The 25,200-nt window shown below is 42.7% G+C and overlaps 1 long non-coding RNA gene and 1 pseudogene across 1 annotated transcript; one reads left to right on the plus strand and one right to left on the minus strand.

The window, feature by feature from the left end:
- Positions 1–9,194: 9,194 nt before the first annotated feature.
- LOC136478479 (serine/threonine-protein kinase VPS15-like) lies at positions 9,195–17,958 on the plus strand (annotated as a pseudogene).
- Positions 17,959–22,983: 5,025 nt separating this feature from the next.
- Positions 22,984–24,824, minus strand: LOC136475281 (uncharacterized). Its single transcript, XR_010763146.1, has 3 exons — positions 24,727–24,824; positions 23,149–23,219; positions 22,984–23,042 (listed from the first exon to the last, which is right to left on the minus strand). It is a non-coding gene; the product is annotated as an uncharacterized lncRNA (long non-coding RNA).
- Between the last annotated feature and the right edge of the window lie 376 nt (positions 24,825–25,200).

Raw genomic sequence — 25,200 nt, forward strand, 5'->3', positions numbered from 1 at the left:
CCTATCTTTGAACAAGAAGAGGTTGAGGGTCTAGAAGAAGAACAAGGAGGTGTTGAGCATCCAAGGCTACGTCACACTATACAACGGGATCACCCCATTGACAACATCCTTGGGAGCATTCGAAAGGGGGTAACAACTCGTTCACATTTAGCAAATTTTTGTCAATATTACTCGTTTGTTTCCTCTTTGGAACCTCTCAAGGTAGAACAAGCACTTAGAGATCCAGATTGGGTCATGGCCATGCAAGAAGAGCTCAACAACTTTGAGAGAAATCAAGTGTAGAACTTGGTGGAAAGGCCCAATACCAATATCATTGGTACCAAGTGGGTCTTCCACAACAAGCAAGATGAAAATGGCGTGGTGACAAGGAACAAGGCAAGATTGGTGGCCCAAGGCTTCACTCAAGTAGAGGGCTTGGACTTTGAAAAAACATATGCACCGGTGGCAAGACTTGAAGCAATTTGAATGCTTCTAGCCTTTGCTGCCCATCATGACTTCAAGCTGTACCAAATGGATGTCAAGACTGCATTCCTCAATGGCCTAATACAAGAGTTGGTATATGTGGAGCAGCCACTAGGATTTGAAGATCCCAAGTTCCCCAATTATATCTATAAACTCCAAAAGGCGCTCTATGGGCTTAAGCAAGCACCAAGAGCATGGTATGAATGCCTTAAGGAATTCTTGCTCAAACAAGGCTTTGAAATAGGCAAAGCTGACCCTACACTCTTTACTCACAAAGTTGGAAATGATATATTTGTGTGCCAAATATATGTCGATGACATAATATTTGATAGTACTAACCATATGTATTGTGATGAGTTTAATAGGATCATGACTAAGAGATTTGAGATGTCCATGATGGGTGAGCTGAAGTTCTTCCTTGGATTTCAAATTAAGCAAATGAAGGAAGGGACATTCATTAGCCAAACCAAGTACACCCATGATATGCTTAAAAAGTTTGACATGGTGAATGCCAAGCCTATTAAAACTCTCATGCCAACCAATGGACATCTTGATCTAAATAAAGAAGGGAAAGCCATGGACATAAAGGTATATCGATCTATGATCGGCTCTCTACTTTACTTATGTGCATCTAGGCCGAACATAATGCTTAGTGTGTGCATGTGTGCTAGATTTCAAGCCAACCCGAAAGAGTGTCATTTAATGGCTATTAAAAGAATCTTGAGATATTTAGTACACACTCCTAACCTTGGCTTGTGGTATCCCAAGGGCTCCAAGTTCAATCTACTTGGCTATTCAGATTCCGATTATGCCGGTTGCAAGGTAGATAGAAAAAGCACTTTGAGGACATGTCAATTCCGTGGACGGTCCCTAGTGTCTTGGAGTTCAAAGAAGCAAAATTGTGTAGCCCTTTCTACCGTCGAGGCTGAGTATGTTGCAACTGGTGCCTGTTGTGCTCAACTACTTTGGATGAGGCAAACCCTTCGTGATTTTGGATGTCAATTCATCAAAATTCCACTCTTGTGTGACAATGAAAGCCCCATAAAGCTTGCAAACAATCCCATAAGCCACTCAAGAACCAAACATATAGACATCCAACATCACTTCTTGAGAGACCACGAAATCAAAGGAGATATTGAAATTCGTCATATGAGCACCGAAAAACAACTAGCCGATATCTTCACTAAGCCTCTTGATGAGTCAAGGTTTTGTGCTTTGCATAGTGAGCTAAATATACTTGATTCTCGTAACGTGGTTTGAAATATGGCACACCTCTGTTTGACAATCTAGCGACATAGGAAAATGATTTAAAAGGATACTATATTGTGTTTCAAAACTATTTCAAAAGGCCAACTAAGTGTCATGACCATTGTCTGTATTGTTGATTGCTTACTGGTCATGATATTTAGATAATATATACCCATATCTGAGGTAAAGAAGGTCATAGAGTTTTAGCGTAATCCCTGCAAAATTAGCAGAGCGGCAGTGCCGCTCTTAATGGCCGGCAGTGCCGCTCTCTAAAAACTGGGCCGTTTTCTGCCAATTTTGGCTGGGTTACGGGGCCCGTTTTCTTCTATCTATTTCTTTCTCTGGCCCCTGACTCAACTCTTCCCTTCTCTCCCAGCCGACGCTGACACCCGTGCTCCTTTCTTCTTCTCTCTCAAGCACATGCCGCCGCCGTTCCTTGTGGCCTACCACCCCGGTAGTGCTGCCCCTGTAGCTGGCCGAGTCTCCTCATCGTTGGTCCCTGTAGGAAGCTCCTAGCCGAGCCCTTTCTCCTCTTCTCCCTCCACTCCAACGTTTTGGAAGCAAGGTGAAACCCTAACCCTATTCGATCTATGCAATGTAAAGCTTTTAGTCATGGATTCCTAATTCTAGAGGGAGTATGAAGGGTTTAGAATGGTTTTTGATGGTTGAATCGGATTGATTTTGAATTTCACCGGTTGGATGATTGTGGGGAGAGCGGAAATGCCGCCCATGGGACCATTAATGGCACCTCTAGCAGATTCTAACTGCTATACTCAATCTTATAAAATCAATAAAGTTCAGAATGGATTGGATTCATTTATCAAAATTGTTTCTAAAGTTTTTCATATTCAATCTTTCAAATCCATGGCTAGGGTTTCATATATTTTTTGTTTAGACTGTGATTATGAAATTATGATGATGGATATACACTGTTGGAAGTAGGATTTAGCCAGAACGAGAAAGGTGAAAATGAACTAGTGAAACAACTGAGGGCGGTAGTGCCAGCCTCAGGGGCGGTAGTGCCGCCCTACCATGCTGATTCCAAATCCAGCAAAGCTTCCTGTGTCATTTTCAAAATTCTTTTTCTTGTTAAAACCTGCTTGCAGCTGTCTCTAACTCATCATCTTTTATAGTTTCTTTTCAAGTTTCATTTAATTGCATAGATAGACCGAGCAAAAAGAAAGGTGATGACAACTAAGCAAAAGGTCAAGAGAGGCAGGGGACAGGCAACCTATATTCCCAGTGACAGAAATCTTGATGAAGACCTTGCTGAAGAAGAAAGAATTCAGAAGATGGGAATGACCATTCGTGTGTGGCCTGATTCTCCTCTGCACATTTCAGAGTTTGATAGCAGCTACATGAGAGATAACACTGATGTGTTCAACCTCAATCCTCCCCAAAATAGTGATAATCATAAGGTCATTGATTATTCTATGAGTTGGAAGAAGACTGGTGAAGCTAGAGAGATTGATCCTTACTCCTCTGATAGATCCAATGGCATTGATTATAGATTTTGGAATGCTTTCTAATCTGATTTTTATGCCACAGCCATCCTATCCTAGTCAAAGGGCAAGATCAGTAAGATACAGTACGTTGATTTTGGTGACTTGGAGAGTAGAGATGATCATCAATTTGCTACAGCCATCAAGACCTGTGACCGCTTTGAGATGACAGACATTATGAGTTTCAGGTATGATTGGAACAGAGAGATTCTTGCACAGTTCCATGCCACTTACTATTGGAACAGGGAAGTGGATGGGCTTCATTGGATGACTGATGGGTGATATTATCGCATTGATTTTGTCACCTTCTGTCGTATTCTTGGTTTTGGACACATCCATAGGGGATATAAGAGGATTCATAATAAGCGTCGTCTTGAGCCAATGGAAGTAAGCTTCATGTGGGAGGATCAAAATCTTGCAGTTCCTGATTGGTCAAGGACCAAGCTCAAGAGCTTCTATTACATCATGAACAATCTCTTCAGAATCACTCTTAACCCCAAAGACAATGCAACGGATTTGAATGGCTATATCACTAATGTGTTGTCTAGGTTTCCCAGCTATGAAAAGTTTAATGTTCCAAGATTTATTTGGGTTGAGCTAGCATATGCCATGGATGATGGGAGGAGATCTTTGCCCTATGCTCCTTACCTCATGTTTATGATTGAGAGAGTGACTGGCATGTGGTTCCCTAAGGATTGTGAGCACACTGTTTACAAGATCAAAAAGACCCATGGTGGCTTAAGGGGACTTGGCTCAGCTACTCAGCACACTGGTTCTAGAGGACTTGGAGATAGTGGGGCAGTAGGCTTTCACTCTTCTGGAGCTACACATAGAGATATTCCTAAGCCATCTAGGGCTAGGGAACAAAAGAAGTCAAAGTGGGAGAAGATGAGTGCATGGATGAAGGCAATCTTTGTTCATTGTGCATATGCTTCACAGACTGTTTATGAGGATAGAATGGAAAATAGGGAAGCAGTGAGGCATGCTAGGGAGATGGCAGGGATGCCACCCCTTCCACCAGTGTAGTCGCCACCTCAGTTTCCTAACTTGCCTCGCCTATCTTCCTCTGACGAAGAGCAGGATCAGCCACATGAGCACCATGATGAATAGCCAGATGATCAGTAGTATGGGCACTCATATGAGCCATTCAGTCAGTACTATAGGTATCCACAGGGGTAGCATTTTGAGGAGCCCCCAAGGCATCAGGACCTTGGTGAAGAGATTCACTCTATAGAGGCCGATCCACAGGTTCAGGCAGCCTTGTTTCGCACATATTCCAGGAGACCACGTCCTTCGATGGATCAGCTAGGGCCTTCTACTTCCACTGGGGCATCTTCTCCGTGACGTTCAGCACGCTTCACTTCACACACCCACGTCACCGGACGTGCCCACGTCGACTCCAACAATAATGAGTGACTTTTCTTCTTTTTCTTCTTTTTGGTACTTGATGCCAAAGGGGGAGAAAATTAGAGGGGTCAACATATTTTTGATGCCATGAGTTATCTGCAGCTGCGCCTTATGTCCAGATCCGTTGAGAGTAGTTGTTAAGTTGTGAGTTTGAGAGTCGCTCAAAACTCTATTTTATGAAATATGCTACTTTGTGACTTAATTTGCTTCGGATATAGACATGTATTCATGGTTACTTTTTTAGCTTGTCATATTCTGAGTTTAAATTGTTTTATATTTATATGATCTGTTGTAGGAATCTGATTGCTACCTGACTGATATAGTCAGGACGGCAGTGTCGCCCTCTGGGGCTGGTAGTGCCGCCCTGTGCTATATCAGCCAGGGTCTTGTGTGCTTGAACTGATATAACCTATCATATGCATTACGTTTATTCCTGTGACACCTTGTTCAGCACCCCACAACAAGCATGGATGTAGGGGGAGGTTCCCATCACACCTAAAATGTGAATCATGGCCTTTCATGCCAAATTGAGAATTCAATTCTCTATTTACATATTTAGGGGGAGGCTCCTACACCCATGATTTGAAAATCTCAGTTTAGATTTTATATCTTTTATAAGCTCTAATTGGGTTGTCATCAATCACCAAAAAGGGGGAGATTATAAGTGCAATCAAGCCCTATTGTGGGTTTTGGCATTGATGACCACTAAATTAGAGGACTAATGAGACTTATCAAGATGACAAGCAGGGAATCGAAAAATGAGGATGATGTACAGGTTGCAGGTGTCCTAATTACAAAAGGCCTCCTTTATCTTCCTGTAGATCCTATAGCCGCTCTCCTGGATGCATCCTCTAGCAGTGGCGGGTCAGACTCACGGGCAAAGAGGTCGGGCTACAAATCTCGACGCTTAGAATCTGAGAACATAGGAGGGTCGCCCAAGGAAAGAAACTCGAAGAAGGCTTACCAGTTTGATGAAAACCACGTCCGGTCGCATCGTGGGATGCCCTAGGACCGGGTACACTAGGGTGAGATCCACCGACGAATCCACCGGGCACTCCATTGCCTCCTTGATGCATTGTGTCATTTCACCGACGCTGAGGGCCTCACCGGCGACCATCGCCGTCCATTCAGACGTGGTATTCGGTGTCATCTTATACATCGAAAGAGCATGCACCATCAGCGCGCGGCAGCCTCCTAATGTGGTACGCTCCGATGACACCGGTCCCATAAAGACCGTGGCCCTTCAAAGTCATGATGGCTTTGAGAAGGTTGTCGAGCCTCTTCTGCTCCTTCGCAACGGGCCCGTACCTCCACGCGTCCGGCGCCTCCTCAATCAGGCGGCTGGTGAAGATCGGCAGGGAGGCGGCGTCATCGTTCCTCAGGTAGAACCAGAGCTTATGCCACCCCTTGTTGGACTTCGACAACGGGATGGGCATGTACTCCGATGACCGGTTGCCTTGAAGACGGATGCTCGCACATCCCATCGGCACCGCTAGGTCCGGCTTCTTCTTCTCCTTCTTCTTCTGCAGTTCGACTACGAAGAAGTACTTCCATAGCTCGAAGTAGGGGCTCGATCCCCAGATATCCCTCGCACAACGCGACGAAGGCCGAGATGTGCTGAATTCCATTAGGATTCAGATGTTGTAGCTCAAGCCTATAGTAGTGCAGTAGCTCTCAGAGGAATCGGTGGAGAGGAGTCGCAAACCCATGCTCATGGAAGGGGACGAAGGAGACAATGTAGCCATCAGGCGGCGATGGCTCATCCTCGCCACTAGGTACAATCCACTCCATCGCCACGGTCCTTGAGCGGAGAAGGCCCTTCTTAAGTAGACCTTCCATGCACATGTGGAGAACATCGGAGCGAAGCCATGGCTCCATTGAGGAATGGGGATGGCGATGCAGAAGATCTAGCGGTGGCGCATGGCTAGAGAGCGAGAACTTCACCGGCGGCAGAGCAGAAATAGAGGAACAAAGGCTGGAACTCGAGAGCGAAAGGCAGAAAGACTAGAGGGGCAAGGATATGGCTGCGCGTATGGAGGCTAGGGAGAAACGGCTCCATTTATAAGGTAAAGGCGGAACGGGCGAGGGGTGAACCATCCGCCTAAATTAACGTGCCCCACGCCTCGCCGGATCCGCTTCCTTCGGGGGTCGTGCCCTCACTGTTCCACACTGTATTGGTCGCATCGCCACCTCAAGAGACGAGCGCATGTCTATCCAAATCTTCCCTGCGAAGGATCCATCGGGCCACGGTTCACCTTCAAAGGCTATGGGTCATCGCAAATAAGTAGGATACGGAGCTGAAAACGCTCCCACGGCCCATTAACGCCTAGGAGTTCGAAGGCTGGCCCACCAGAGGGTTCACGGTCGCTCCAGGGCACCCTAGAGTGAGGGGAGGTTAAGGACAGGCCCGCTAGCGGCCAATACCCGAGGTGCGCGAAGCACCACGGGCATCCTGACCCTCGTTTCGAGTCTTGGATGATGCAACGTCCATGGTTTTTTCCCGAAGAAAGACATCGATCGCTTGGACCGGTCGAACGGATCCGAGAACTATATGGACCGACCGCCAAGAATCTAGAGTCAGTCACTAGCTGATCTCGAACCGGGCCCCCGCGAAGGGGATGTCGGGGCTCCACTCGAACAAGTCCGTTAACAACTCACCGAGCACAGTGCTCCGTCCAACGAGGAAAGCACGGCATGGCTCAGCCCCTCCGTTCTAGCGAATAGACACGTGAGGGATGACGATCACAAGACGAACCAACCCCCCCGACCGGGCCCTTCTATGCACGGGGGCTCAGGGGCTCGGCATCGCAAAGAGACCGAACACGCGATCACAGACAAACGACGAGTCACCTTCGATTGCAGAAACCACGGATGGAGTGACTTAAGAAACCAGGCGACAATAACAAATAGTACTCCCGTGCGCCCTCAAGCGACGGATCGCAAAAAGTCTTTGTAGGAGTGTCTCACTCCTCCAAAGGCTCAGAGCTACTGTCGGATATCTATACTAGGGTATCCGAGCCAAAGGATTAATAAGCGTCACGTTCGCTCATGCGATGGTTAAGGACACAACTGTGGCCTCGTCCAACCCCTAGGGGCCGGGTCACGTCTCGTCCGACTCCGAGAATGAGGTTTCCGTCTCGTCTGACCCCAAGGCATGGGCTCCGACTCCTCTGACCCTAGGGCACTAACTCTGACTTGTCTGGTCCCACGGGGAGGGCTCCGCCTCGTCCGACCCCCGGGGGTCGGATTCCGTCTCGCCCGGCCCCTAGGGCGAGATTTCCACCTCGCTCGTTCCCTGGGGGTCAGATTTGCTACCAGACAAAAGCAATGGCCCCAGAATGGGACCCGAACCGCTTCGACCACTATAGCGTGGAGGCGCACGTCCGGGAGCACGTCTCGGGCGTGTCCTGATGCGACTGGCGGTCGCATCAGGCCATGCTGGGAGACTCATGTCGCTCACCGCGTCAGCAGGCCAGAACTGTGCTGCCAACTCTTTGCCTGACCACCGTCCAACGCCAGTCAACCGCGCGTCAGTTGACTGGCACTGTACCGCCAGCCCCCCGTATGGCCTCTGTCAGGGGACCCTTTGACCATTCCGTCCGCTCGGATGGGATGGAAGACAAGAACGGCGTACGACACCCGCACATATGCTGCAGCGGCCAATAGGACCCCGGTGCGATGCCGCTGCCACAACGATCTACAAGGTCAGCAGGACCCACGCGAAAAGAGGACGGCACACCTCAAGAGCCTTATTTCTCTCTTTTTTCCCTCTTCCCTTCTCTCGGTCTTTGGTATCCTGTTCTCTCCCCTTAGTCTATAAAAGGGAAGGCAAGGCACCATTCAGAGAGAGAGATCGATCGACCGATAGATCGAGCAGTAGAAGCATCGAGCAATCGAACCACAGAGATTTGGGAGCTCCTTCCCTCTCTTGCCAGTTTGTAACCCCTACTACAAACTCAGTGCTGGTAACACGAGCACCCCAAAACTGGACGTATGAGACATTCGGTCCGAACCAGTATAATCCTTGTGTCCTCTTAGCACACCATCCGGGTCAGACGCACTAATATACAAATTTAATAGTCGGCTGTTCGACCGACACTTTCGATTTGCCTAATTTTCTGCCCCTATCTTTACCTGTAAACATGGCAGGTCAACTATCAAATATTGTTCACTTTGTGCCCTATAAGCCTATGTTTTGTGTTTTTTTCTTCCTAACAACAAATTGCTGTTTTTTATTTACCACATATTATGAAAGCCAGACATGCTTTTCATGCTCTCTCTTCTCTCTTTCCTTGCCGCTAGCAATGGATAGCGGGCAGAAAATTAATTTCTAATGATAATTATTGTCACGTACGTCACTCCAACACCGCACAAATCAAGCTTGAATTCAAAATTGAGACGGTTTGGATAAATAAAAATATAATTGGGTGCTAGATTTAGACGGTATGGATAGGTGGATAAATATAATTTGGCTCGGAACTGAAGCCGTTTCCGTGCAAAAAATCCAGAAAACTGTCCGTTGTATTGTACTCCAGGACGAATCGGAACACAAACAGGTTCCCATCGAACTGGCCGTGGCGTGCCGCGTGCGAACTGCGAACGAGGGCCAGCACAACACACCAGGCCACGGCTGACCCGATTGGATCGCCTACGCCCCACGCAACGCCACGACGCACCCCGCGAAGCGAGCAGCGAAAGCGAAGCAAGCCCCTGGAGGCGCCGGCGAGCCGGGAGCGCGGCGGCGGCGGCGGCGGCGGGGGCCGCGATGGGGAATAAGATCGCGCGGACGACGCAGGCGTCGGCGACGGAGTACTACCTCCACGACCTGCCGTCCACCTACAACCTCGTGCTCCTCGACGTCGTCAGCCGCGGCCGCTTCCTCAAGTCCGTCCGCTGCAAGCACGACGAGGGGCTGCTCCTCGTCAAGGTCTACTTCAAGCGCGCCGGCGAGCCAATCGACCTTAAGGTAACCCGCGTGCGGCTGGCGGCTGCTCGCAGGCGCACCCCCAATCCCCTCGTGAGTTTCTTCGGATTTGGTCCCGGATCGTGGTCGTGAGATCCCGCCGCTGGTTTCGCAGGAGCACGAGCGGAGGCTGGAACGGATTAGGAACGCGTTCAAGGGGATCGAGGGGTCTCACGTATGGCCTTTCCAGGTGAGGATTCCGTGCTTAGGGCTTACTCTCCCGATTCTGGTGAACTTTGGCCTGTAGGGCGTAGGCTGTAGCTTCAGGAAAGGGGGCCATTGACGACACTTTTCCAATGTGCAATTGCATCTTCTAAGGGAAATTTAAGTGGGGTTTAGCGGATTTTTATCCCATGTACTTACTGTATGTATATTTGGTTCAGCTAAGTTTACACTGCAAAGTTTTGCGCTTTTGGCAATATATAAGTTGGTTTAACTGCCTTTTCAAGCGGTTTAGTATTTTTAGGCCCCTATATGCTGCGGGTTACCTATTTTGATTAAGTCCTGATGAAAATTTAGTGATATAGCCACTTTATTTGGATGTTTTTGCACAAGATAGCATGTGTCTGAAATAGCCACTTTATAGTACGAATCAATGAATGTACATTGCATCTCAGTTCACGTGCTGAATTGACTTCCAATGTTGTTCAGGTTTGGCTGCAAACAGATAAGGCAGCATATCTCCTGAGACAGTACTTCTTCAACAACCTGCACGATCGACTGAGTACACGCCCTTTCCTCAGTCAGATTGCAAAGAAATGGCTTGCCTTTCAGGTGTTGTCTCTTTTCTTTGGTGTGTATGTGTCTGTTTGTCTGTTGAATGACTATCAATATTTACAAAGGCGTAGAAGTTGATCCTGCTGGTGTTCATAGCCCATAGGGACATATATTCTCACTGCTAAGTGCAGATATAAATTTTACACTAGAATTAGTGGGGCATGTAAGAGTCATTCTTTATTTTTCTTTCCTTTCCAGAGATGGTTGTCGACTCAGATCATTTGGTTGTGCAGTTAATTCATGCAGTGGAGCAGAGCCATAGTAAGGGAATTTGCCATGGTGAGAAGGGTTTGTCTGAGTTGCATTGGAAGAAAATTCTCTTGGCTGTTATTTTCACACTTTTTTTTTTGTGGTTAGGTGACATAAAATGTGAGAATGTGCTCGTTACTTCTTGGAATTGGCTATATCTTGCGGACTTTGCATCATTCAAGCCAACGTATATCCCGGATGACGATCCGTCTGATTTCTCATTCTATTTCGACACTGGAGGAAGACGAAGATGCTATCTAGCACCTGAAGTGAGCCCCTTAATCTAATTTACTTGAAATTTATATGCTATCTTTCGCTGTTCCTGTGAAAATTGGGAGGTGCCTCCGGGAAAGTTCCTAAACAGTCACTCTGGATAGTTTATCCCTGTTGCTTCATTTTTCCCCACTTGTTCCCTTTTTACGAATGCAGCTTGCTTCAGTACATGCATTTGCATCCTGTGTGTAATTGCGGTACAGGTTAAAACTATCACTGAGTGTACGTGTTAAGACTTAAGACTGGTTACAATCAACTTCTCATTTAGGTTACTTTTCTTCTGTCAACATTTTGATGTTATCGTTTTTGTGCGACTTGAAACATTGCATCCTGAAACCTGCTATTGTTACCAAGGATGGAATAGTTGCTACACTAGTGATTATTTTCTGTAGAAGGGATATACTCATTGTGATGCAATCTTCTCGATGTCAACCTTTTATGATACATCTTTGATCTAACACACCTGTTTCGTTGCTTTTCTATTTTGTGAATGAATCCAATTTACGCAGAGATTCTACGAACATGGTGGTGAGTCCCAAGTTGCAGCAGACGCACCTTTGCAACCATCTATGGATATATTTTCTCTTGGGTATGCTTCACATTCATGTTAATTTTTCTACATGTTCTTTAAGAGCTAGTTTTGTTTCATGTGACAGTATATGCTTTCCATGTCAAATAGTTTGCCTATGGTTATGTTTTTCTTGGGCATTCTAGTTTCATCTAATGGGCTGTAGTGCCATTTGTTCTTCTATGGCAAGGGGGGACATATTGTTTTACGTTTAGATGAAAGATGATGATTATTGCAAGACAGTTGTCAAAAGTCAGTACACAAAACTGTTGTTATACAAACAACATTGAACCTGCATTGAACCCGCATTCTCCATCAACTATTCTTTTCTTGACCCTTGAGACAGGCTTCCACTGAAATACACAGCTTGACTTTGGGGGCAGCTTGAAAATAATTTGGTTTCTTTTGGGGCTTCATGTTTATTCACAAATATATCATGTTAATTGTTACTTGCTTGCATATATTGGAACCAAATTCAATTAGAGATTTTGTAATAGTTAATTTTTTGTACTCATTAACTTTGTTTTTGTCTACATTAAGTATTTTCACAAAATCACATCTCATGGTTTAGTTTCATGGACTGTATGTCAGCTCCAAAAGTAGATTAGTGGTTACTACTTGCTAGAACTGGATTTTGAAACATGATTTTTGTGAATTTCTCCTCCAGCCTCACATTTTTTAGCAGTACTCTATTAGGTTAGAATTCTGACAGCCATTTTCTTTTTAAAAAATGCTGACCATTGGACGGTATATTATGTATCTTCTTTCTAGGTGCGTTCTTGCTGAACTTTTCCTTGAAGGCCAGCCACTTTTTGAGCTTTCACAACTTCTGGCTTATCGGCGTGGTCAGTATGACCCCATACATACCCTAGAAAAGGTTTTTATGTTGTTCCTTTACTCTTCTTCAATAGTTTAATCCTTCGTTATGAATCATTGTAATGTTTCTATTCTTCTAACATGTAATCTTGGGTCACATATCGCCACTTACCTCTTAGCATCTATATACTATTTTTTGGTTGCAACTTGAGTCTGCAGTGTGCGCATCTATTTCTGATGGGACAATTAGCTCATATTTAATCTTGTTTCTGGTTCTAAAAATGTACCTGGGTAATAGTTTTGAGACCAAAACACTCATGATGTTGATACGTCGTTTCTAACCTATTCAAAACCTGCACTTTGCCAAGTTTCTTGTATTATGAATATTTAGCATGTAAGAGGTACATGGTAGTGAATGATTGCTATGCATGATTTAAGTTGGTACATCTGCACAGATATTCCATGTCCTGTCCTAAATGGTTGAAGCTGTACTGTTCATACCTCTTATGCCTGATTAATACCTATGTATCCTACTGGACCAGTGTATATCATTAAGGAGATCAGTATGGATATAGTCAAATGGATGGTAGAGTCTTCAACTCCAAAGAGCTTTCATGAGCCAAAACCTTTGCATACCTAAATGCAGCAATGCTAGATGCAGTCCTGGATGAGCAAACTCATGATACTTTTCTCATGTTCATGATTTTCTGTTACATGAGTTAGTGGTATACCAATTGAAAAATCTTGGCATTCATGTGCCAAAGCATCTCAACAGTTTTTTTTTTTTTTTTTTTTTTTTTTTTTTTTTTTTTTTTTTTGCGTTTTCAACACTGCCAAATACCAATAAAGTAGGGGATAATCTAATTCGGTATGCCCCTATGCCCTTACTCCAGAGCAGGATATTTTACAGACCTAATCAGTGAAAAACTGAAATGATATTGATCCAAGGCACATTATTTTCTTCCCCAGTTTGCGATTTATTTGTCCGAAACTTTGTGCTTATAAAAGATGCATGTAGACAGTAAGACGATATTTTTCTCATGTACCTTCATTCACATTAGCCTACCCCAACTTGCTTGGGATTGAAAGGCTATGTTGTTGTTGTTGTACCTTCATTTACACGCTATACCCTCATCATCAGTTTCTTTACTGATTTTGCTTCTATTTTCTGGTTTTATTTGACTAGAGGATTGTTGGATTCCATTCAGATATTACCTATTACTTATACAAAGCCGCTAAAATATAAAATAAACTTGTGCTTGCAGATACAAGATACTGGTATCCGTGACATGATACTTCACATGATCCAGTTGGACCCCAAAAAAAGGCTACCATGTCGAAGCTATCTGCACAAATATGAATCTGTTGTGTTCCCATTTTATTTTTCAAAGTTTCTGCACAAGTTCTTCTCGGATATTGTTCCACTTGACTCCGATGCCAGGGTAAGGGTCATTCAAGTCTGTAGTAAGTAGTAACCTTAGTTTTTCTACTACTGTTCAGCAAAGTTTCTAAACATAATTCTCTTTGCAGGTTGAAAAGACTCAAGAAAATTTTGAGAAGATACATGAAATAATGATGGGCAGCTCAACAATTGAACAAATTGAAAGATCTACATCGTGTGAGCATAGTGAACCATCTGGGAGAAAAGGCATGGGAGGGGAAATTTTAAACTCACCAGGAGATTCTAGAAACAGCACATCCGTAGTTAAGAAAAATACTCCTGTAGGCCATCAACATATTGTTGGAGATATCAATTTTCTCCTCAAAGAAGTGGAGAGCAGGAGTAACAACACAAGCACAAAGGTGACAAAAGACATTGACCATTTTGTTGCACCAAGCATTCCCTGTGCAAGTGGTAATCAGTCCTCGCAGCTAGTTAATCCAGCAGGAAGGCAAATTGGTAACTGGTTTGATGGGTCGGAACAATGTTGTATCTCATGTGAAGATCTCAAAGAGTCATTTACCCTCCTTGGTGGCTGCTTATGATGACCAATCAGATACCTATAGTTTTGACATTTTTCAGCAGATGGACTCCAAGGTGAGCTGTGAAGGCATGGTCTTGCTTGCCTCATTACTCTGCTCATGCATACGCAGTGTGAAAAAACCTGAGCTAAGAAGAGCCAGTCTCATTCTTCTGAAGTTCTCGTCCACATACATAGATGATGATAGTCGCTTACAGCTAGTGGTTCCCTATGTGATTGCGATGCTTTCAGATCCGTCCGCCATTGTCCGCTGTGCTGCTTTGGAAACCTTATGTGATGTTCTTTGTCTTGTGCAAGATTTTCCTATCAGTGATGCTGTTATATTCCCTGAGTACATCCTCCCAATGCTCTCTTTGCTCCCTGATGATACAGAAGAGAGTGTTAGGGTTTGCTATGCTAGCAACATTCATAAGCTGGCTTTAACAGCCTATAGGTTCCTACTTCGTTCTCGTAGCATAGCGGATATTCGACCTCTGGATGAATCAGTGGTAGCTCCCAGATCACAGTCTGCAGATTTACCAGTGAAGAAGCAAGATGATTTTTTTCGCCAGCTTGCAGAACTGAGGAAATCTATTTATGAGATAGTGCAAGATTTGGTGATGGGACAAAAGCAGACACCTAATACCCGTAGAGCTCTTCTGCAGGATATAGGTTATTTGTGTTACTTCTTTGGGCACAGACAAAGTAACGATTTCCTTCTTCCTATACTTCCAGCATTTCTAAATGATCATGATGAGCAGCTCCGCGCAGTTTTCTTTGGCCAGATTGTCTATGTTTGCTATTTTATTGGAGCAAGGAGTGTTGAGGAATATCTTTTGCCATATCTTGAACAGGCACTAGGTGATGGTATGGAGGCTGTCCTTGTAAATGCACTTCATTGCTTGACCATGATGTGCAGAAGTGGTTATTTGAGAAAAAGAGTAATTGTTGGTCTATTGGTAAAGGTTCTCCCCCTGCTCCGGTATCCAATCAATTGGGTTAAGCAGTCTGCTGTAAGATTTGTTGCTGCCTGCAGCGAGAGCTTAGGATCTGTAGATACTTATGTGTACCTTTCTCCTCATCTAAGGCAGTTCCTACACAGGGAGCCACCTTCGTTGGCCTCTGAAACTGCTCTTCTTTCATGTCTTAAGTCTCCGCTACCAAAATCAATCTTCTACCAAGCTTTAGAGGATGCTCAGGACATTGGAGACATTTTACTGAAGAGCAGTGGCAAGAAAGAACAGATAGTACATGGTGGAAGATACCCTGGTACAGCACAAAGTGGATCCTCGGCCAACCTTGAAGATATTGGGCGACTGAAAGGCCCTAACATTTCCAGCAACATGTCTTTGGATGTCAAAGACTCCGTTTCTTTTGACAAATCACTATATTCTGGTTTTGCTCTACAAGCATCTGCTGCAAATAGCTCCTTTTATGATGGCTTATCTAAAGGAATACCATCATATTCTTTTTGTACTGATAAGCGGGGTTTAGGAGAAACACACATGCTCCCTGATTCATCAGTGTATAAAGCTTCAATAAGGCTACCTTGGTTGGAACCCAATCGTCCTGGCGTGCAGACTAGAGATGATCATTTCAGTAGCAAGCGGCGAGAGTTGAGCATCAATGACTCTATGAAGAGCAGTTCCTCTTTGCAAGGGGATAGCACTCCAAACTCTGACACTGGAGGATTGCTGTTCTCCAGATCAGCAGTGAACCTGGAGACTGGATGGAAGCCTCGTGGAATTCTAGTGGCACATCTCCAGGAGCATCGCTCGTCTGTCAATGACATTGCCGTGTCGAATGACAATACCTTTTTTGTGACTGCTTCAGACGACTCAAGCATCAAAATATGGGATACAAGAAAGTTGGAAAAGGACATTGCCTTCAGATCTAGGTTAACATACAGCATGGGTAATAGCCGAGCTCTATGTACGACAATGGTTCATGGTACTTCACAGGTTATTGTTGGTGCTAGCGATGGAACATTACACTTGTTTTCTGTGGATTGCGCACGTAGTATTGGGAGTGTTGTGGAAAGGTATGCTGGAATTGTCGATGTAAAAAGGAATGATATTAAAGAAGGCGCGATTCTCAGTGTTGTAAATTGTTCATCAGACAGCTTTAGCCCAACTGTTCTTTTCAGCACTGAACATTGTGGCATCCATAAATGGGATACAAGAACGAACTCAGAATCTTGGTCATTTAAATCCTCTCCGGAGGAGGGCTATATATCGGCACTTGTTGTGGGCCAGTGTGGAAATTGGTTCATCTCAGGTTCTTCAAGAGGCGTCCTTACATTGTGGGACAATAGGTTTTTACTGCCTGTTAACTCGTGGAACTATTCAACAGTAAGCCCTATAGAGAAATTGTGCTTGCTTATACCTCCACCAAGTTCAATATCTTCTGCTGGAAGGCCATTAGTTTTTGTCGCCGCTGGATGCAACGAAGTTTCTCTGTGGAATGCTGAGAATGGAAGTTGCCACCAGGTAATAAAAAGTTTTCTGATTAGTATATTATACGAGGTTTGCTGGTAGGATATCTTACCATGGCTTTATCATTGTTATAGAGATTCAGTGCCATAACCCAAAAATGATCTATTCCTTCCTGAATTAAATCTGCTCCTGGTGCAAAAGATTTATAAAGTGAATGTTTCTATTTTTTTAGTATTTTCATGTTCCTTTTCCTTGTGTCATGTTCTAAGAAGTATCTGCACTTTTTTTGAGAAGTGAGCAACTAAATCATATGCTCATATCAAACACTAAATTTGCATCTGGGATATTCAACAAAACTATGCAGATGTTTAGAACAGCGAGCATTGACAATGAAGCTGTGATGTCAAAGGCGCCATCAAGGCCTGTTAACAAGCCAATCATCAAAGATATAAGGAGAGCAGGCAATTATAAGTACAGAATTGATGAATTGAATGACCCACCTGTACGCCATCCAGGCATACGCTCTTTGCTGCCCTTACCAGGTGGTGATCTATTAACTGGAGGAACAGATTTGAAGATTCGTTACTGGGATCAAGCCAGGTTCAATTCTATCTGTATTAACCTCTTGCTTCATAATTGTTTTTTTCCTGTCCACTTCCTGTCATCATGATGTTTTTATATTGACATTGAAGGCCTGAGCAAAGCTTCTGTATTGCTGGTCCCTCGGCGAAAGAAGTCCGTTCAGCAAAAGGAGATATTTTGGAGAAAGCAGTTGGAAACGATGAGTGTTACGATATAAGATCCAGTTTTGGAGTACAAGTTGTGCAGGTAGCCTTCAGTCCTTGTTCGTTAGTTCTTTTGCCTTAATCTCCCATTCACGCTTCCCCAGTATTTACTGTACAGCCATGGAAGGCATTCTGCTTCTGCAAACTGCTGTCTGTAACTGATTTTTGTGTTCTGCCCAGGAAATGTACAAACAGAGTACCACGGTCTCTGGTTTGACGCCCAAGACTCAGCTTGCGGTGGCAGCCGCAGATTCTGCCGGGTGCCATCGTGACGCAATACTCGCGCTGGCATCCTTCAACTTGTCTAGCCAGAGATTGATATCAGCCAGTAGAGACGGTGCTGTCAAAGTGTGGAAATAGCTGCTCCAGCATGGGTAAGATGACAAGTCCTCAGGCGTGTACATATTTGGCCTGTTTAGTGCTTACACAGTACATATGCCACTAGTTATTGTTGTACAGAAGATGATTTCGATCAATATCAATACAAGAGTCAAAATTGGCATGTGCGCTTTCATCCGGTGTGACCTCACATGTTTCGTTTGATATAAACTAATCGCGTATCTTATAGGAGTATCATGGATTAGTAGACAATATCATGATGAATACGGAGTAGGAGGTAGGAGGCTGTCCAACTACAACTGTAAAGGGCTCCAACGATAATCCTCCACACAAGAAGTATTTGTAGATGCTGTTATTTTGGACAATGATGGACCTCTTGTTAGTGTTCGGGCCGCAACTAAAAGAGGCCTGAAGGCTGAAGTAGCTTACATGGTTTGCTGCTTGCGTGCCTGTGTATTCTATCTACTATTACTAGTAGAAAGGGCGCGCACTTGCGCGCCTATGGATAAACAGTACGGGTGTCATACATTTAAACCATGTGAGATGTTAACTAATAGTAATAGGCAAATATATACCTGAATCTAAGTATATAGTTAGAGATGAAGCATCTCCTTTCTTTGTGACCAACTATGAAGATCTTGATTCTTCATGTAGTTCTTTCAATATGTGAGGTTTGTGGTCGACTGCTGTTTCTAACCATTCCGACGACAAATTAGAACGTTCACATCTCCTATCTTTGTGACCAACTATGAAGATCTTGATTCTTCATGTAATTCTTTGAATTTGTCAGGTTTGTTGCCAACTGCTATTTCCTTGGGTTAGCAACATCAGTTTCATTTGTTCTCTTACCCCGCGCATAAGGCTTTGTACAAATGAGTCAATCTGTGCCTTGCCTTCCAAGTGCTGTATTAATCTGGCAATCTTGATTATTAACCACTTGTGTCAACTAATTAAAAAGGAGCATGAAGTAGTACTGCGATAACATGCATCTGAAAGATGAACTGACTCACCGTAACACTTGTCCGACAAAGAATGACATATTGTTCCATAGGTCAAAGTCAAGTACCTATTCCTGAGAAAAAAAAATCTAAAGAACATGTAAAAAACTTAGGCAATGGAAAGAGCAACAATATCTGTGATAAATGTGGGAAACGGCCAATTCACAGAAATAAAGCATTTGTACAATAGTATTAATTAGATGTTTGTCACCTGAATTATTAGCTGTGAAGGATAGGTAAACTTATCCATTGCCTACTCTCTTCTCAGCTGCAAGTGCGCAGCTCATCCTAGAAAACGATTAGATGGTAGTTATACACTGAACAGAAATTCATTGTACAATACAGGTACAGTAAGATGGCAAAGGACAATTATTTTTTTTAGAACGCGCTTATTGTCATTCCAGATTCATATCGTTTAGTGCTAATTCACTCTCGTTGACTGAATACAATTCACCTCAGAGCACCAGATCACACTACATGTTCAACAGGATCTAATGTAATTGGTTTCCCAGTTGTCATGATGCTTTAGGTGTGAACCTACTCCTACAGCTAAATTGGAAGCCATGGCGATGCCAGATCTTGCTACATGTTCAATAGGATATAATGTAATTGGTTCGCGCTGAGGTCAGGGCCATGGAGATGCTAAGATTTTTGGCTTACAAGAAAATCTGCGCCTTAATTTGATTGTGTTGTTAGCAAGCTTGGGACCTGTATCAAAGAGAATGAAATGTACCCCAGTATCATAAAAGCTGAAAACTCACATTGAGCTGATATATAAGGAAATCATAAATTTTGATTAAGTGATTGATGTCCCAACTTGTAACAACTTAGGAGGGTTAGAACTTCGAAGCATCTGATGTTTGGTGAACTAATGATTTTAGTGGTGTCAATTCAATTATTATAGTAGTAAAAGCTGGATCCACCCCCTAAAACCAGCAATCACAAAAGTATGAATACATCAAGAGATACAAGATGCACACTGCAAATTCTTTGGCCAATTAAACGTCTAAAATACACCTCTTTGTACTCTAAAAGCATCATGGTGACCCGAATTGTATCAGAAGTTACTTAGGTTCTTCATACAATTATCTCGGCCCGTTTGGCTTGCCCATAAATTTGAGTAAAACTAAACTAAGAGAGCTCTCCAAATTCCAAAATTGGAGGTGACAAATCATTTACAGTATAAAGCCTACCAGAAGAGGTAGCCTAAACCAAACTATAATCTTTTGTATTAGGTTTTTATGCTTCGCGTGGTCCTTCAGTTTTTTTTTTTAAAAAAAATGGTGTTATAAGAAGTGTTTGCATAACCAGGTGTCATAAGTTTTTATGTCAGTACAAGAAGTATACTGTAGGTCCATAATTATGTAAAGGTGACCTAGTATAGAAACTAAACATAACATTTTTTTCAACATCAGAACAAATTTAACTATTTTATAAACATGATCATCGGAACCTACATTGGAGCAACAAAATGTGAGGCAAATCTTTCTGCCTTACTGTCATGGTAACTGTATAAACAAAAGAGAGTTTTTTATCCATCAAGAAAGACGAGGGTAACACTGGTTTTGCAGCGCAACCAGGCAAAACTTTCTAGCTTACTGCTATGGAAGCAAGAAAATCTTAAAAAGATTTAGGTTAAATAAAAATGGAGTAGGCAACTTGGGAGCAAACTAAGAAGGATCCAGTAAGAATCTGTTGCTGAAAAGATGAAAATACAATGGATGTAAGGTACCATAGGAAGCACTAAACGATATACCTGATGTCCAGAGTGCCCAATCAGTAGCATATGCGGTTGACATTGCATTAGCCTTATGATAATGCGCAAAGAAAACAGCCTGAAAACAACATCTATTTCGCATGAGACACTGAAAATTAGTTCACGTATCAGATGATAGTAAGCATACCATACACATGGGAGGTAAACACGAGGCAGGCAAAGTGTTTGGTGCAGCTGTGCATGTGAATGTATATCCAAATTAAGATTTGTCTGCATTACATTTTAACCTATTCGTAAATTTAAAACCGATAGAACTCTTCTGGCCCAAACAGGTAGAAGATGGTGGGCGTTCAGCCAGAACCTGTGTGCAAATGAGTAGCAGAGTGGTCAGGCCATACCAATTGCTCTGTACGACTAAGGCAAGGATACAAAAATATTGGAAAATCTCTTAACTGAAACGCTAATGATTAAATTGGGTGAATGGAAATTGATTTATGGAATTACAACCTGCCCTCTAATATACCACATTAGAATACTGATAAGAATGCATGGGCAGGTGAGAGTTACGTATATCTATAGCGGTATGAAGGTTATTTGAATTTTCCCACCCTATTGAGATAATGGCAGCAGAACGACAAAGAACTATTTCTGGTGATATAAAGTAGACAAATATGAATACACCCTTCATTGGCAACAGTTTCTTGCATGTTGTAATAGTCTATGAAAGCTTCAGGTAACCAAAACCAAGTAAAAAACAAAGAGAGGTTATAACCTTGAAGCAGCAGTGGATGATCAGCATGGCAGAAGAAGAGTTCCTTTGTCCTCTTTATAGAATGCTAAACATGTATCTCCAAATATATTTTTTTCAAGATGCAGTTATAGAATACTAAATAGAGAGGCAAACATTAAATAGCAGTAGAATGTATGAAATATCTTGGCACAAAATTGAACAGGCTAGAGCATTCAACGTTCAACAGGAAGAGTATGCAAGCAAGGTCGATTAATGTAACAGTGTTGTCTACTGAGAAATCATAGATGGAAAGGGTCTTCCATCCACACACACTTGTAAATTTGTAGTGCGAAATAGTAACGAATCACAAAATGAAACCTGGAAATTAGAATATGACATTTTCACTACGGTGCTTCGATGAACTGACCTTTATGTCCTCAGGCAGCGGTGATGCACTCATCAACAGAGACATGATTTCACTACTGTAGTTTTAATTGAAACACACATGACATAGATATGCCATCTACCTGATGTTACAGCCCATGCGTGCCATATTATGTCAAGGGCCCTAACTGGCCAGACCAAGCTTCAATTTTTTGGGACAAAATACTTACTGTTAAAAATTTGACAACACAGTTACAGCAAAATCTCTACTGAAAGGCTAAGGCCATGTGTGCCAAAATTATTTTACCATAAACATTTTTTTAGTGTTTGACACCAAAACCTACCGGTCCATCAGGCATCATATTTGTGTGTGCAAATCCAAGATAAAAAGTACTGAAGTAGTTCAATCATGACTATGTGAATACTAAAATTGTAAAGGAAGTAAAACCCTTGCGCGCGTCGGGTAAGTGTATGTGCTGTAAATAGAAAACATGTCTTGGCAATGTTTACAACTGTCTTATCTTCTCTCCATACAACCTCAAAGACAACATGAATCATCAGATCGATATTTCACAATTCATTAAGGGCCAACTACAGCTTTGGAACAAAGCAAAGTAAATGTGGTCATTATATGAACCTAAGGTAACAAATGCAGGTGTCTCAACTAATTTCAAAGTTACACATTCATGTACAATTATCATGTGCTAGATTCATGATCCAAAGAGTCCTTAGAGCTTAATCCCATACAAATTCAGACCAACGAAACGGGCCGTAGATGTTGGCGTTTGGTTATTTCTATGCACTGTTCACTATAAGGAGCACATATTCTGGTAGGAAACAAAAGCAGAGAATGGGGGTTCAGAGGACTAAATGAAGTGGAATGCTGAAGAGACAGGCACACGCCTTCTGTTTGTGTGCAAGAGAAACATACCTATTGAAGTGGCACAGATGAAGGCTGGAGCCACACAGGCGCCTAGGATGTGGAAACAAAATGTCAATCAATCTGAAATCAACAGGGAAAATGGTTGCTGAAACATTAAGTTTGGATCTATCTACTGTTAATAAAAATACTTGTTTAAAAAGCACTCCAAATTATAGCAGAAAAAGTCACAGTTTTGCAGATAAACGTAGAGCATGATGACTGTTAGCCATGTCAGTTTATGGCATGGTGAATGTACCTGCCATCCACGGTAGATGAGCCAATTCATGTTGTTTGCATCACGGTAACATCTCCAAGTCAAAGCTCGCTGCATGGAGCGTCTGCTGTGAAAGCAGATTTGCTTGTAGATTCGCTTTGCTTAAATGGATGATAAAGCTTTGGTGGTATATATATTACCTTGAAAATGGCGACATATAAGTTAAATGGTACTGCAATCTCTTTCGCAATTTCATCTGGGTGCATGCCGTATGCGTTTAGTCTTCCAATGCCTGTGTATTGTTGATGTGTATCTGAAATTGGTTAATGGCGATGGTAATTCATGATGTACCCTTTGTATTGGGTACAGATAATTGGCATACGATGGTGACGTAGTACCTTTGCTGTTTTGTGGTGCTTCCACAGAGGACCGATGGATGTACCGTGCTTTGAACATGTGTGGCTGAAGCCTGTAATATGCATTAGATATTATATGAATATGTCAATAGATGACATGTCAGTACAAAAAGATCATATTTTTTGGGGGTACAATGCTAATGGTTCACCTGTCTGGCAGCAAGACACTATTGTGTTTCAACCTATGTTCTGGAACTATAGTAATTAGGTGCGTTATTAGCAAGAAGGGAAGCCTTTTCTTTAAGGAAAGGGAAATACTATATCTTAACTATAGAAGTATGTGGCCACCTCAAACTATGCATGAAGATATGATCGGAGATACATGCAGTAGACGATGATGCATTTGTCTCAGTACTGTCAAGAGTGATTTGCTTGAATACAGTACTGAGACATGGATTCATTCTATGATAAGACAAAATAATTTTGATTGACCTCATTTGCTATCTTACTTAGTGAAGCGGAACTTTCCTCAGAAAATAAAAATAGCTGATGGGAGCATTTGCTTTAATTTCTAGCAGGCTATGCACTATGTAAAAAGGAAAGTCAAATTTTGAACGTTTAAGGTTTAAATGAACCAGAAGTGTTCATTAAGCACATCGGTGACTTGGATTTCGAAAGGCATTAATATTAGTTGAAACTAATTAGAGTACCAGAACTGTCATTTGTCCAGTGCACGTAGCTCCCTGCTTGCGCAGGGTCAGGGGAAGGGTCCGACCACTTTGGTCTTTTGTACACAGCCTTTCCATGCATTTCTGTAAGAGGCTATTTCCAGGACTTGAACCCGTGACCTCATGGTCACAAGGCAGCAGCTTGACCACTGCGCCAAGGCTCCCCTTCTAAGACAAGCTAACATTCACAAATCATATTCCATTCATCGTATATCAGCAGTTGCTTTGTGATATAGGATTATGGTTGTTCACTTCTTTTCCCATTTTTCAGATCAATCTAATCCTAGAATATATGAATAAGTGAGAAGCTTTAAAGATAATAAGAGTGCAAAAAATCTGTGTGAAGTTACTGAAGCAGTAAGTATATATTGCAGTAAAAAAACCCTAACAAATTTACCTGAGCAACCAATATCCTAAAATCTCAAATCACAGGCATCCATCAGACACAATCATAGGAGGGTACAGTTAAGGATTTAGCTGCAGCAACGAATGAAAACAATTTTTGGATGCATTTACCATACTATATATGTCATCTCACTCGAAGAACAACAATTATTGATGCCTTTACTGTACTATTTATGTCATACATATCACTCGAAGAACAACAATTACTTTGGCAAAGAAGGAAACAATGGTTATCAGAAAAGTCAATAAGCTATGATGCCTTTTTCATTATCTTAATCAAGCATTGTATGTTTGAAAAGGACAAACGGATGTTGTAAACCGATAAATCTGAATAACAATAGTAGAATAGAATAGAACCGGCAGTCCGGCACGTGAACGTGCATATGAATAACCAGAGGTTACAAATTCAGCAAGCAACACTATGACTATAGGTGGAAAGTGCAACGTAGATGAGGAAAATAGAAAGAAAAGTAGGAGTTTAGCCCACCAGTCTGAACAACAGCAACCTGCGATTTATAGGAGCAACAAAAGTGTCTGTTGGATCTTTGAAACAAATGAGAAGCATATTTCCAATGAAAACGCTGACTAGCATGTACTCCATAGCCTAGGTGTATAATGTAGCGGTGATCTTGGTTCTCCTAAGCTTTATATCCTAACAGGAAGTGATTCTACAAAGGTTAAAAATGAGGTGTACCCAAAGAGTTGGGCTATTTGAGACAAAACACCTGTTTTTCAACAATTTATATAGAACAGAAAGCTAGAACTGATTTCCCTGGTTGCTGCTGTTCTTAGGTGCAAATGCTGACGTATTTTTGGGGTAATAACTACCTGCAAACACAAATAGTAATTAGATGTGTTTTCTGATCTGAAACATATTTCCAATGAAAACGCAAAAGGGATAAGCAGACAAGGAACTTCATTGGCACATATCTAGAATTAATATGGGGACATATCTCCAACT

This window comes from Miscanthus floridulus, chromosome 8, assembly GCF_019320115.1.
Source record: "Miscanthus floridulus cultivar M001 chromosome 8, ASM1932011v1, whole genome shotgun sequence".
In the NCBI taxonomy this organism is placed as follows: Eukaryota; Viridiplantae; Streptophyta; class Magnoliopsida; order Poales; family Poaceae; genus Miscanthus; species Miscanthus floridulus.